The sequence below is a fragment of the Pleuronectes platessa genome, chromosome 2 (genome assembly GCF_947347685.1).
Source record: "Pleuronectes platessa chromosome 2, fPlePla1.1, whole genome shotgun sequence".
Taxonomy (NCBI): Eukaryota; Metazoa; Chordata; class Actinopteri; order Pleuronectiformes; family Pleuronectidae; genus Pleuronectes; species Pleuronectes platessa.
In genome coordinates this window covers 18,579,348-18,594,254 of record NC_070627.1, presented here as the reverse complement: position 1 = coordinate 18,594,254, position 14,907 = coordinate 18,579,348, and the positions used below count along the sequence as shown (strand labels likewise).

General features: G+C 40.2%; 1 long non-coding RNA gene across 1 annotated transcript; it reads right to left on the bottom strand.

The window, feature by feature from the left end:
- Nucleotides 1–6,052: 6,052 nt before the first annotated feature.
- On the bottom strand, nucleotides 6,053–13,922 carry LOC128425435 (uncharacterized). Its single transcript, XR_008333132.1, has 5 exons — nucleotides 13,580–13,922; nucleotides 12,707–13,043; nucleotides 11,865–12,089; nucleotides 11,331–11,422; nucleotides 6,053–6,500 (listed from the first exon to the last, which is right to left on the bottom strand). It is a non-coding gene; the product is annotated as an uncharacterized LOC128425435 (long non-coding RNA).
- Nucleotides 13,923–14,907: the final 985 nt, after the last annotated feature.

Genomic DNA, 14,907 nt, shown 5'->3' with positions numbered 1-14,907 from the left:
AGAGAGAGAGACAGGGGGAGGGGGAGGGAGGGAGAGAAAGATAAAGAGACAGAGCGGGAGGGGAGAGAGAGAGAGAGAGAGAGAGAGAGAGAGAGAGAGAGAGAGAGATCCGGTCAATCAAACTGAGCCGGCAGACCCAGTGTCAACCTGCTGACTCACCGACAAAGTGATTCTAGTTGTTCTGTCCCCCTGCAGATTAAATATCTGTTTCACCGTACGACATCTGACATGAACCAAAGACATGTGCTCAGTGAGGCCGCTCTGTGAACACAGCGCCCTCCTCAGGAGCAGGGGACATTTTAAAACCTTGGCCATCGTGGTTTGTTTACTTTAGCTTCATGTCGTCATTGCTGACAGCTCAGTGCTGTATGTGTAGAAATATCCTACTGAAGACTGTGACAGGAACAAACACAGATATGACCATAAACCATTTATCAGGGTTCCTACGGCCATGAAAAACCTGGAAAAGTCATGGAATTGTAAAATGTTTATTTCCAGGCCTGGAAAAGTGCTTAAAAAAATAAAATCACCAAAGTTTTGGAGAAGTCATGGAAATCTGTTATATTCATATTTTCATGTTGTTCATTTACACTGAGTTTTAAGTAATTCATATGCTTTTAAAAGAAACACTTTCTGTCATTACTTGGCCTGAAAGTTTTCAAAATGCACATCCAAACTATTCCATCTGTCAGACATGAGCATTATTATTATTGTAGGTTACATATAAATTGTAGCGGCTTTTCACGCAGTTGTGTCGACGGACTCGTTTTAATTTATGGTTCTCCAAGGGCTCACATATCAAATTACATGTGATTTATTTGAGTAGTCTACACCCATGTATTGTTTTTGTAATAAATAATGTTGTTATGACTACTTCGTGACGTCTACGAATTGTCTTTTTTTTAATAACTGAACTGTGACTTTTTAAGCGAATTTCATATGGATAAACTGTGATTGTATTAACTTACATATCAAATTACATATTATTTATTTCCTTAGTGTTTATTTGAGTTGTCTACATCCATGTATTCTTTTTGGAATCCATCATGTTTTTATTACTACTTCGTAACATCCACAAATTGTCTTTTTTTCAATAGTCTTTGTGATTTGTGAGTTTCTTTCTTGTTCTGATAAACTTAAGTCTTGATTATCATTCTGAAGAACAAACAAGTGTCAGATGTGATGACAGTGAAGCCACTGATACAGATACCTGACTGAGTTTGAAGCCATTTCTGTGAACAACCATCATCACTGCTGTTGCTACCGTCATCACTGAGTGTTGGCGGAGTCCTCATCTTGATCATCTTAGCTTTAACAAATGTTCAAACACTAGACTCAGAAGTTTAGTTGATTTCTTCGTAGTATATGAAGAAATCATATGCTGCCCCCCCCCCCCCCGAAAAAATTGTGTGCAATCAATGCACACAATTCTGCACAACACAGTATAAGTTACAACATATAAGTGGCAAAAATATATACAATCAGATATAGAAAAAAGTTAACAAGAGCAGGGATACAATATTATAAAATATTAAGAATAATATACAATTAAGAGCAGAGATACAATAATATAAAATATATTAAGAATCATTTATAGGTTTTTGATGGCAGGTCAGGGAAGTTCTTAATTTGTTTTTGTTTCTAAGAGTCTTCTTAATTTGTTGGTTCTCATAGAGTTTTCAGACATAAATTACACACTGGTCTCTCCTCATGTCCTACCACATTAACTGTGAATCGTACTTTCTTTTCAACTTGGTTTCTGAACACCGTGTCTTGTTTGTCCCTGACCGGCTGCTTCACGTGAACGAGCTCTGATCTCACTGATGAGCAGCTTCAGCTACAGATTCATTCAACCCCGCTGCTCTAAGGAACGATACAGGAAATCGTTCCTCCCAACCGCAATAAGACTGTACAACTCATCTACCTCTGTCAGAGCCACCATCACAGAACTGCACTAAATATACCTGTTTCCTTGCACTGTGTACCCTGTACAACACTCCGCTCCATATACTGGAATACTTACTTCACATCATATATGATATGTGTTAATATAAACCATATTGATACTATATATCATTTTATACGTAATATTGTCTTTTGCACACTCTGTCTACATATTCTCACACTCATAGTATATTATATTATCTATTGTATAGTCAAATACTTATATTTATACCTCTACTATATATCATATCATATTATATCATACTCTTTGTATATTATTTGTATATATAAGTCTATATACACATATTTATATATGTGTACATGTTATTATTATTATATTTACTATTATTATTATATATACTGTTGCTGCCATTATTATTATTACTATATACTGCTATTATATTGGTATAATTACTATCATATATAAATATATATTATGATATATTTATATACTATATATACTGTACTATTTTTATATACTGTCTAACAATAACATTACCAGCATATCATCAGTACTATTACCATCATCTTGCCACTGCAGCTTATCTACCTATTTATCTTGTGTTTCTGTTTTTATTCTTTATACCTCAATATTTTTATTTTATTCTATTGTATTGTATTTTATTGTATTCAAATGTACCGGCTGCTATGACGACTTAATTTGCCTTCGGGGATGAATAAAGTAATCTATCTATCATCTATCTATCTATCTTGTCCGTTCCATTTGGGAGACCCAGAGGTGAACTGTCCCCCGCGCCCCCTCCCCTTCCCCTTTCTCACACAGCATCAAGCAGGGGCGAAAATGATGGTTCCTGCTGCAGCCCCAGTGTGGCCAAACCCCTCTGTGTCCTTCAGGCCTACTATAACTCCTGGAGTAGAAGTCCAACATGTGGAAAAGACCCCAATTGAAGAGGTCAGGCACATTATAATGCGTTTCTGTCAACAACATGTACTGATGCACTGATTAATATCTATAACATTATTTATTATCTATATCTTAACTCTCAATTCTCTCTGTAGTTGGTATTTAGAAATAATTTCCACATAATAATCAGCTTTTCAAGCATTTACATTTTTATTGAGATGGTTTTGTTCTACACACTTTTGATGTGCTGATCCTCAATACCTTGACTGTGTGTGTGTGTGTGTGTGTGGGCGGGGGCTTGAATAAAATATCCTGCTGTCATTTTAGCGCCTCCACCTTCCCCACCTTCAGCTTCTCCCCTCTTTCTGCTCCCATCGCCTCCATTGCCTCCAACATCTCTGCTATTACTCCCATCGGCCTCCACCTTCCCCACCTTCAGCTTCTCCCCCCCTTTTCCCCTTTTCCACCTTCAGCTTCTCCTCTCTTTCTGCTCCCACCAACTCCACTGCCTGCAACATCACTGCTGTAACTCACATCAGCGCCTCCACCTTCCCCATCTTCAGCTTCTCCCCTCTTTCAGCTCCCACCACCTCCACTGCCTGCAACATCACTGCTGTCACTCCCATAAGCGCCTCACCTTCCCCACCTTCAGCTTCTCCCCTCTTTCTGCTCCCACCACCTCCAATGCCTCCAACATCACTGCTATGACTCCCATCGGCCTCCACCTTCCCCACCTTCAGCTTCTCCCCCCTTTTTCCCCTTTTCCACCTTCCCCACCTTTAGCTTCTCCTCTCTTTCTGCTCCCACCACCTCTACTGCCTGCAACATCACTGCTGTCACTCCCACAAGCGCCTCCACCTTCCCCACCTTCAGCTTCTCCCCTCTTTCTGCTCCCACCACCTCCACTGCCTCCAACATCACTGCTGTCACTCCCATCGGCCTCCACCTTCCCCACCTTCAGCTTCTCCCCCCTTTTTCCTTTTTTCCACCTTCCCCACCTTCAGCTTCTCCCCTCTTTCGGCTCCCACCACCTCTACTGCCTCCAACATCACTGCTGTCACTCCCATCACCGCCTCCACCTTCCCAACCTTCAGCTTCTCCCCCCTTTTTCCCCTTTCTCCACCTTCAGCTTCTCCCCTCTTTCTGCTCCACAACCACCAACCCCCTCTCTCCATCAACAGGGTTTGGGTATATCAACCCACTTAACTGGACCTGCGAAGTCTGCTTAGTGCCGAACAAACCATCAGATGCAAAGTGTGTTTGCTGTAGTTCCCCACAGCCCAAATCCTCATCCAAATCTATGGACAGTAAGCTATCAGCCACGACCTCAGTTGGGATGGATAGCAGCACGAATGCCACCTCCACCACTACGACCACCACAGGTTTTGGCACAATGTTTTCCAAACCTGTTGGAACCTGGGACTGTGATGGAAGTGTGTGGCTTGCGAAACGGCCCAACCTGGGACAGGACTTAACCCTCACTTCAGATTGTATACATTTTTCACCTTTGCATCTAAGACAGGGGTGTCCAAACTTTTGATCCTGAGGGCCACATACAGAAAAAAATTAGAAGGTCTGGGCCACTCACGCCGCCACGCCCCCATGCCCTGGAGCGGACTGTTGACAGTGTGCCTCAATCATGTCGCTCAGGGCGGGGGGCGTAGCAGCGTTCTTAGGGACAGCTGGCAGGTCAGGGATGAGTTGGGCTCCACATAGTGTCTAAACTGAGAATTACAATACAGTGGGCTATAGTCCATTACATTACCATTCATTTAGCTGACGCTTTTATCCAAAGCAATTTACAATCAGTGCATTCAAGGGTACTCGTGGGTACAAACCCAGAACAACAAGAATCAAGAAAGTACAATTTCTTCAAAAATAGAGCAAAACTACAAGGTGCTATTAGTAAGCACCATTTAAGTGCTACTAAATTGTTAGTTTAAAAAAAACCGAGTATTTTTTATTTATTTTTAATAATTTTTTTAATAATTTTTGATTTTTTGATTTTAATTTTTTTGAGATGGGCCAATTTAAAATGGATGGCGGGCCGCAGATGGCCCGCGGGCCGTAGTTTGGAGACCCCTGATCTAAGACATCAAAGGCAATATAGCACCACTGACACAGTGACATTAAAGCAAACTGACACCAAATAAGGAATTGCTTACTGAATCCTTTGAAGTGTTACTTACCTATGATCAGGATCCTGACCTGAAGATCTCCACATATAAATTAGGGTCATAGCGCCACCTACTTACTGTAGCCTTGTTAGCCCTCCATCAGCACAATTGACTCCAGGGACCCGCCTATCCTTTTTCCGGCAAGATCATGATTTTACCTACCACTGAACGAGGCTTCACAGCACGCTCTGAGGATGTTGAGGTAAAGAAACCATGACTGTGTTTCCAAGATTAGTTATTAAATTCTGATACATTATTTATTATCTATATCTTAACTCTCAATTAGTTTTCCAGTGTTTATCAATTTTATACACAGTTATACAATGTACTTTTATACCAGGGCTTATTTTCAGATAAAGTCAAGAGTTATAAATACAGATGAGATAATCATACATGATTTGATCTCTTTCCATAATCAACCTGATAAATACACTCCTCAGAAATGGCAGAGTCATTTTCTGGGTGTGCAATTTCTCAATGTAGATTACGTTATCTCAGCCCAGCGTTTCTCATGCTTGTTTCTGAATTTAGATGGTTGATATCTCAGACCCTCCGGCAGTTTACCTTCCCCTCGGCGTCTTCAAACTACCCACTGCCTCCTACATACCTGCTGTCACTCCTGGTGTGGCTGTGAGTTTACACACGCATGGATGAACATTCCAAATCTCTGCAGATCAAACTTGATTTAAGCTGCATCAGTGGTTTCTATATTGTTAATGTCAATTTAGCTTCATAATATTTTAGTATTTTCCTTGATAATTATGTTTTCTTAAAATATTTCATTTTGTTTTTTCCTCATCTGTAGGATGCCAAAACAGTACCAGCAGCAGCCTCATCCCCCCTGTCACCAGTAAGTGCTTATTTAATAATGCTCCTGTAGTTGTCTAAGTTGCTAACAATGCAGAAGTGTCTGAAGTACACACAAATGTCTGGGGCCTGTCTGAGCCATACACATTGATTATCCCATTCTTATGCTCAATTGTCTTTGAAATATTAAGCTTTTCTGTTGTAGAGAGGTTGACTCAACTCTGCTGGTTATAAAGCAGGAGCATGATAAGACATGCAGTGTTTGCACCATCACAGTCTTTATTCAAAACTCCACTTTCCTGATAACTTAGTCTTAACAGTGGAAGTCTTTATATCGTCTTGACATGGCATTTGGCGTCCACACATTTCTTATTTTGGACAATTTGTTGTACACAATGGCCAATGTTGTTTTTTTACAAATGTTGTTACCTTGCTTGACAGGGTGGGGGTGTTGAATAAAATATATGTGTAAAGTTGATAGTTCTTTGTGTTTCATCATCAGCAGTCAGCCATCATCCGTTGGTTGACAGAAAAAGTCCAGAGCATCGTTCCTTCCTGGCTGCAGAAACACTTCAAGAATGAAGATGCTTCTGAAGAAGGGGTTGCTGTATCAGGGACAGACCAGAACTGCCAGTCGCCGCCTCCTCCTCCTCCCAATGGCAGCGAAGAGGGACTTCCTCGTCTTGATGGGTTCTCCTCCAGCGCCTCTGACAAAGGTAACAGCAAAGTTCCATGAAAGATATCACTCCAACTTCCGTTTAATGCACCTTTTAAATAGATGTTAAATCACCTGCCCAGGTGATTGATTGGAATGAAAACCTACAGTCTGTTGAGTTTCTTAGGGACACTGTTGGAATCCTTTCTGTGAAAATGGCATTCATCACTGGTCTTGTGTGATAATCAGGATTGAACAGGATTTCTTTGCACTGGCTGAGATTGAAAATGTCATCAATTATTTGTGTTGCAGTAGGTAGAGGCTCCTGTTTAGTTGGTGTTTGCGACTCTATTTCTCCTATGAATGGAGATAGAATTCAGACTGAATTCGAACTGGTCTGAGATGAATCTCCTTTTGCTTTTCAGATGTCCGCACTTCAAAAACGGCATCTCTTCCCAAGCTTTGGTCCACAGAGATGGACGAAACAAACTCTGGACCTGAGCCTTTCAAGCTCAGTCTGAAAAGTACTCCAGACAGACTGCCCATTTCCAATGTGAGTATCTGGGTGTCTATTCATCCTCACTGTGAGTCTGTCAGTGTATAATAAAAATATTACCATCCCATGAAATATTATGGGATTGTTATACTAATTAGTAGAAGCAATCAGCCCACCACAGTTTTATAATAAAACGAAGTTGAGTAAAACGATTTTTGGAGTTTAAATGTACTTTGTTATTTCATGTATAATATAATAATGGGTTTATTTTTGAGGATGCCATTAATTAATAACCCAGTGAACGAGTTTTGCTCAAACCCTAACTAATGTAAGCCTTTCTCTTGCAGTCGACATTAAACAGCACAGTACTGAACTCCAGCCAGCTTGGATATCCACCCTTCTACCCTGGGAAGACCATGTATGGAGGGGCAGCGGCAGTCAGGAGCCTTCACACACGTTCTGGAACACCATATCTGGTACGCTAGTGAGAACCACACACATTAAAACCTGAGTCGAGTTACTTTATAGTAAACATAAGTTAATTATAGTCATTCTTTGTGTACATTCAATGTCATACGTTTGTCATCCATGAGTAGGTTAGCAATGAATTTCTGACTTGACAGCGACTGGATGTTATTAATTAAACTGGAGACTAATTTGGCTCATCTGATCCATAGGCCCCAGTGAGGAAACAGATCAAGGCCAAGCCTGCTGGTGCTCAGCCCTGTGGGTTGACGAGTGCCACGGCCAGACGCATCCTGCTGTCATTTTAGCGCATTTCCATCCCATCAGCGCCTCCACCTTATCCACCTTCAGCTTCTCCCCCTTTTTCCCCTTTCTCCACCTTCGCCACCCTTAGCTTCTCCCCTCTTTCTGCTCCCACCACCTCCACCATCACTGCTGTCACTCCCATCAGCGCCTCCACCTTCCCCACCTTCCCCACCTTCAGCTTCTCCCCCCTTTCTTCTCCCCCTTTTTCCCCTTTCTCCACCTTCTCCACCCTTAGCTTCTCCCCTCTTTCTGCTCCCACCACCTCCACCATCACTGCTGTCACTCCCATCAGCGCCTCCACCTTCCCCACCTTCAGCTTCTCCCCCCTTTCTTCTCCCCCCTTTTTCCCCTTTCTCCACCTTCCCCACCTTCAGCTTCTCCCCTCTTTCTGCTCCACAACCACCACCCCCCTCTCTCCATCAACAGGGTTTGGGGATATCAACCCGCTTAACTGGACCTGTGAAGTCTGCTTGGTGCTGAACAAGCCATCAGATGCAAACTGTGTTTGCTGTAGTACCCCACAGCCCAGTTTTAAATATGTAAATACAAATGAGCTGTGTCATTGACTATTAAAATGTTCAGTTTGAAAAATATCTCATGACATGTTTGTCTTCATTACATATAGAAAATGAAACGTACCACTGCTGGGAGTTGAACTGTATTGCATTGTAGATTAAGATTATATAATCATACAATCAATATAGTCAAGTTTTTCATACAAATATGATCATACATTGGTAGGTGTTCCCTAGTGAATACATACTGTGTGGGTCATTTTTTACCCATGTGTGTAAAAGTGATGTAAAAAAGCTTAACTTACATTTGCTTATAAAGTAGGAAAGAAAAATAATGAATTGTAGTAATCAAAAATTTATGAAAAATTATAATATTAAATTATCAAATATATTTATTTCAAACATATAGCAAACAAACACTCATGCATGAAATAAAACAATTAAATAAATTCAGGTCATTTTTGACCCATGTTGTGCATTAGAAGGGTAGTGATACAAAAACGACTGTTATTCAGAAAGTAACAAAGGAAAACATTTAATCAGGATCTGTGATGATCAAAAACAATTTAATTGGGAAAAACCTGAAAAACTGAATGATGAAATTCATTCACTGTAAAGATATAGACAATGAAAACAGAGCCGGGTCCCTTTTAATCCAAGTTGTGTATCAAAGGGAATCATAATGTATCATTGTGTATCATTAAGCCATGACTTCCTTGATGTCAGTTTGCTTTAATTACACAGGGTCAGTGTTAGCTGACACTGACTTTTCTATGATGTCTTTAGATTTAATACGATCTGAAGAAAAACAAGCGTTTCTGACCTGAATAGATTTATTAGTCTGTTTTTGGTGATAGGGAAAGCACCACCTACTGCCAAAAGGAGGCAAGTATTGTTTTACAACTTTAATGGTTGCAATAATAATCCATTTTGTTAATATTTGTGAAGCGTACGGTTACAATGTATATGTACATTCTTTAAAAGCGTTTTATACCAAGTAGAAGAATCATACCTACTGATTCTTAACAAACCAGTATAACATAGCTTCGATATATCTCTAATAAAATGTTGCATTGTGTCAACTGAACTGAAGAAATACAGCAAGTCCCATTAGACTAAATTGAATGCTGCATTGTGTTTTGCATTGGACCTGCAAAAAAAGGTCTTTTGAAAATCTGTCAATAAAGACCCACACACTTGTAAATCATGCACATGGATTATTGGATGACTGATCTCAGCACATCGTTTATAAATTATTTATAAACTGGATCAAAACGGTTTTATAGATTCATTTCTAAACTGATTGAAGATTTGTGCTTGGCTGTTTCTTACACAGACGACACTACGAGGCTCAGAACAAACTTCTGTCTCATGATCAGAGTCAAAGCCTGAACAGCTCTATGTGTCAATATTTCCTCTGTGTCATAGCGCCACCTACTGATTTGCCATGAAACAGGAAGTACTTGGTAAATCCACTCTGCATTATCCAACCGGCCCCCAAATTCTTACCTATGATCAGGATTCTGACCTGAAGATCTCCACACATAAATTAGGGTCATAGCGCCACGTACTTACTGTACTGTAGTATGAGGTAAAGAAACCATGTCTCTGCTTCCAAGATTAGTTATTAATTTCTATGACATTATTTTTGTTATTATTTTTCATGATAGCATAAAAGATCTATATCAGTGTTTTGTCTAAATTGTTGAGTGCTTAGATTCTCTCGGTCAGCCTTGCCCCTCTCATTTTCTCACTCACACACCCAGCTGCCATCACACATTGAATCGGATTCTGTGGGAAACACATGTTGATTGCTGTGTTTAGCAAATGACAAGATCCCATCAACTGTTTTATATGATTCAGACGTCTAAAAAAACAAATGATGTGGAGTTTCTTTGCTGCAGATTCATTATTGTTTTTCAACACCATGAATACAAGCTTCAGCATTTGTTTTCCTTGTGTTCACATGCACCCACCAATCTGGACACGTACACATTGAATGTCACAAATATGTTGTGTGTGTATTCAAATAGCTTGGTATGTGTTTAGATCGGACCACACATTTCTGATTTGGGACAAATTGTTGTACACAATGGCCAATGTTGTTTTTCATTTGTAGTTCCTGTAATACCTATTTGTGACCATACTGATCGATTCTCTCTATAGTTGGTATTTAGAAATGATTTCCACATGATAATCAGCTTGATTTCCAATTAATGTGATTGTGTGAATGTCGGTCTCTTGAATACTTTGGTGTCCAGAAGGTCCACAGACTGGTCATTTGAAGTGTACTTCAGAGTGATGGAAGCATTGTGTGTGTATTTAATTCAATATATTTACAAATTCATCAAACTCCTCCTTGGAGTGGGTATACTGTATGCTTTGGAATTGTCTTTGTTAGCTTAAATACTCAATTTTGTCACTTTTTCACGTATACAACGAGATTTCACAAAATGTTCGGTCATGGAAATTTGGTTTAAAGTTATTGAAAAGTCATGGAAACCCATTGGTCCAAATGTGTATGCACCCTGATTTATATTAGAACAAATATATTTATTTGAAAAGAACACGTCGTAACTCACAATGTATAAAATGAACAATAAAATTCTGGATCTGTCCCGATTCTTGTCTTATATACTGAAGAACAAATCAGAACGATCAGCGTGCAGTAGAGCTCACACCAGTCCCCTTAAATTCAATCAAGCTGCATCAAACTACACACACACACACACACATCAGTTCTCTAAATGTGCCCAACTTTGTTCATCAAGATCGATGCTTTATTCGGTAGGGAAAAAGTCCCATCACGCAATGTTAACAAAAATTCCATAAATTACTTTGATCCAACCCTTTAACTGGAGAAGCTCCCAACTTTAAGGAGCTCTCTCTGGGCCCATGCCCCATGCTTCCACCAAGTTTTGTGAAAAACTGTTTCGTAGTTTTTGTCTAAGCCTGTGGACATACAAACCCTAACCCAGAAAACCCAACCATCTTGGTGGAGGTAACAATACCAGTAGAACCTTAGTGAAACTCAAATTCAAGCACCTGAGAGGAGCATGTTGCGTGTTATTTTATCACATCATATTTATTATGTACTTACTGGTAAACCATTAGACCTTCTGTTGCCGGCATAAACTGAGCCAAAGCCTCCTTGACCCAGTTCAAGCTCCAAGTACTTGGCCTGGTATTCAGCTGCACCAATGAACACAGACACAGACACATGGTTTAATATAGTTGTTGAAAAAAAGGAGCATCACTACTTCTAACTTAATATTTTGTTTTTTCCAGGACTGACATTTTGGTATATTAACTTATCATCCACTTTTTCATATTTCTAAGGCTTTCAACCACCGCATTTCAACATATGGAGTCATTTCAGATGTTGTGGAAATAGCTCAGTGGAGAAAAATCATCAGATAGCTTCATGACAATTAAGTAAAATCCATCTGCCTGAACGGCGGCTGAAAGATAAGTATTTGTTTGAATCATTTCATTTACATATCATCTCTGGTTTGTTTAATCACAAATAGAAAACTGAAATACATCAGAACTGGAGTCAACACCAATCCCCGTTTTAACTTGATCATCATGCTTCTATGCAAACAGAAGCACATTTTCTTTAAAAGTAAGTCACCTGTGCTGGTGTGGCCTGATAACACCGTGCTCTCGTTAGTGGAGCTGTTGAACACGATCACTGACTCCAGGGTTGATGGACCAGAGTTGGTGCTGGCATCAGGTCAAGATCGTACCAGTCCATTATCGACACGGCTGGAGATCTTCCCACAGTCACTTGTTCGCCTGCGGCTTTCTGCATGAGCAGCACCTCCAAGGGAATCCCTTGTGCCCTCCCATTTATCATCTAAAGGAAAAATATGTGCGTGTATCTCGTCAACAACAAGGAAACAACAAAAACATAAAAGTCACAGAATGATTTCAACCTACAGAGTCCTATGACCCCATAAGGCTGATGACATTGGATGACTCTGGAAAATTCTGTATCACAATACACATTGTTTTGTAATTTTAAACAACAACATTTTAAAACTAAGCTCTTACATTATGTGAACATGACAACTACTGTTTGGTTAAAGTTAGTGAAAGTACTGTTTATTATTCACAATGACTGTGGCTATTATCCTACACAGTGAACGAGTAAAGACACATTATCAAGAGACTACAAATGAAATCCAGGAGATCAAGTCTGTTGATCATTTAAAATCTTGAAATCATGTTTTATTACAGCAAATGAAAATAAACTGACAGTGAAGCACGAATGATATCCACTTTTTCCTATAAAAGTGACTGTGTAGCAAGATTTATCCTGAAACAAGTGTCTGTATCACAGAACAAGAATGAATGAGGCACGTTACTGAAAACTGGAATACCTCTGAACTGGAGTCAACACCAATCCCCATTTTAACATGATCATACTGCTTCCATGCAAACAGCAGCACATTTTCTTTTAAAGTAAGTCACCTGTGCTGGTGTGGCCTGATAACACCGTGCGCTCGTCACTGGAGCTGTCGACCACGATCACTGACTCCAGGGTTGATGGACCAGAGTTGGTGCTGGCATCAGGTCCTCTCCACCTCTCTGCCTCGTCAGTGGGGGCTCATTTTCAGTGGTGGCCTTCCTATTGGTAGACCTTAGTCAAAGACCTGTTTTGGTTCTGATCCTAAACCCACGACCAAATCAATTGGCTCTACTTTAGGTTTTTTAGCCGGCGTGTCTGAAATTTCGTGGTCGGCCTCAGTGCCTGGCTCAGGTGGCTGCTCACTGACATCTGTGGTTGCTCTGGTGCATACACCAACATCTATTTTAGGGGGGAAAGACAAACACAAATATGCTGGCTATAATCTCGCCTTGACACACATGGTGTGCAAACACAATACACTTTTAAATGACAAATTACTTTTGTCATTAAGCAACTTAGGCTGTGAGAGTTAAACTTGGTTTCGTCTGTGTGTTGACCATTCTTAGTTTGATAAAGTATGGGGTGCCATTTGTAAAGCAGCTCACGCTGAAAATAACAGCAACATTTTGTCACATAATAAAGAACCTTGTGACATTGTGTGAAAAGTGCTGTACAAATTAAATCTCATTGTTGGATTTTTTTTTGATAATCTCTCATTGGTTATAACTATTGCTTCACTACTAAACAAAGCAAGATGACGGGATCAAATAAACGGGACATAACAGCTACGGTTACACTATATCCTCCTACTGTTGATCTCACATTGTTAATGTTTTTACGACATACTTCTGCGAGCTCATTGTAGGTCACAGCAGAAACACACAATCTCAGCACCGCTATGCTAAAGCTACTTAGCTGAAACCAAAGTGACAGACCTATCTTCTGCAGATGAATCTCGGAGCTGAGCACGGTGCGGAGTTTGTTTTCTTGTTTTCTTCTTGATACGCCACCATAATGGTCTCCACCTCTACCGCGGCGGAGGTGAACCTCTCCGAGAGAAAGCTCCAGAAAAAATGAGCCTGCTGTCCGACATTTTCAAAAGGACAGGTCTGAAAGATATGTTAAGTTTGAGCTGAGAGCGACTCCCGAACTCCCGCAAACACTCCCAGCTCCGGAACAGAAGTTTCTGGCAAAACACTCTTCTTCTTTGGTGTTACCACGGTCCTACCTGTTTGGAATGGTCTGTCTGTCTCTCTGTCTCTCTGTCTGTCTCTCTGTCTGTCTGTCTGTCTCTGTCTCTCTCTCTCTCTCTCTCTCTGTGAATATATTTTATAATTAATGTTTTTCCTGAAATGAAACGGATTTAGTTTTATTGCTGTTCACATATGGGGTTAATGCATACGTTTGAATGATTTCATTAATTGATCACACGTTGTTGCCTATTTCAGAGGTTTACACAATTTACAGACCTGAGTTAACTATTAAAAATGAGATTTCTGCGATTCAGCTCAGTCTGGAGCATTGCAGCATCGAGAGGACAAATTGCCAAACAGGCTGACTGAGATCACCACATGTCTGTGTCAGTGTCAGCTGTGATTTTGACCTTCGGTTTGACTCACTTGCCAACCACTGCTGTAGTTTATCAGAGGACTTAGACTCCCACAGAGGGCATTGGATGTTGTATGTAGTAGATACGCGTCGTCCATCTTTATAAACAATCTGTGGATGAAAAGCCACCTATTTTTCAAATGAGCAAACATATTTGAATAAGCATATGACAGGTGTTTTAAAGAGCTCCAAATGTCCACACTTGGGTTTATCCTTGGGATTCCCTTGTGAAGACTGGGATACATCGAAATGAAAACCAGAGAGCAGTCTATGGTAGAAAATTCTGGACCTTGGAAAATAGGAATAATCGATCAGGGCATCATCATTACACAAACTTTGGTCATAGACCATAAAACAAACCAAAAGAAAGAAAGGTGCAAGAAGCAGCATTTATCAAAGAGGTCGACCAAGGACAACAACAGCTGTTGAGTAATATAACAAAATACAACTTTTAAGGCAGAAATATGGATATCAGACCATAAGATGCAAACCAGTTACCGTGAGTAAGTACTAGGCAGCCAGATCGGAATTAGGAAAGAAGCAGTGGTGGAGAAGAGTCCACAGAAGCTTTTGAACTCAGATTTCTGCAGTGATGAGACCAAACCAAAGTGATGTAAAGGCCAAAGTAGCTAGAGAGAAAACGGCAACAACCTTA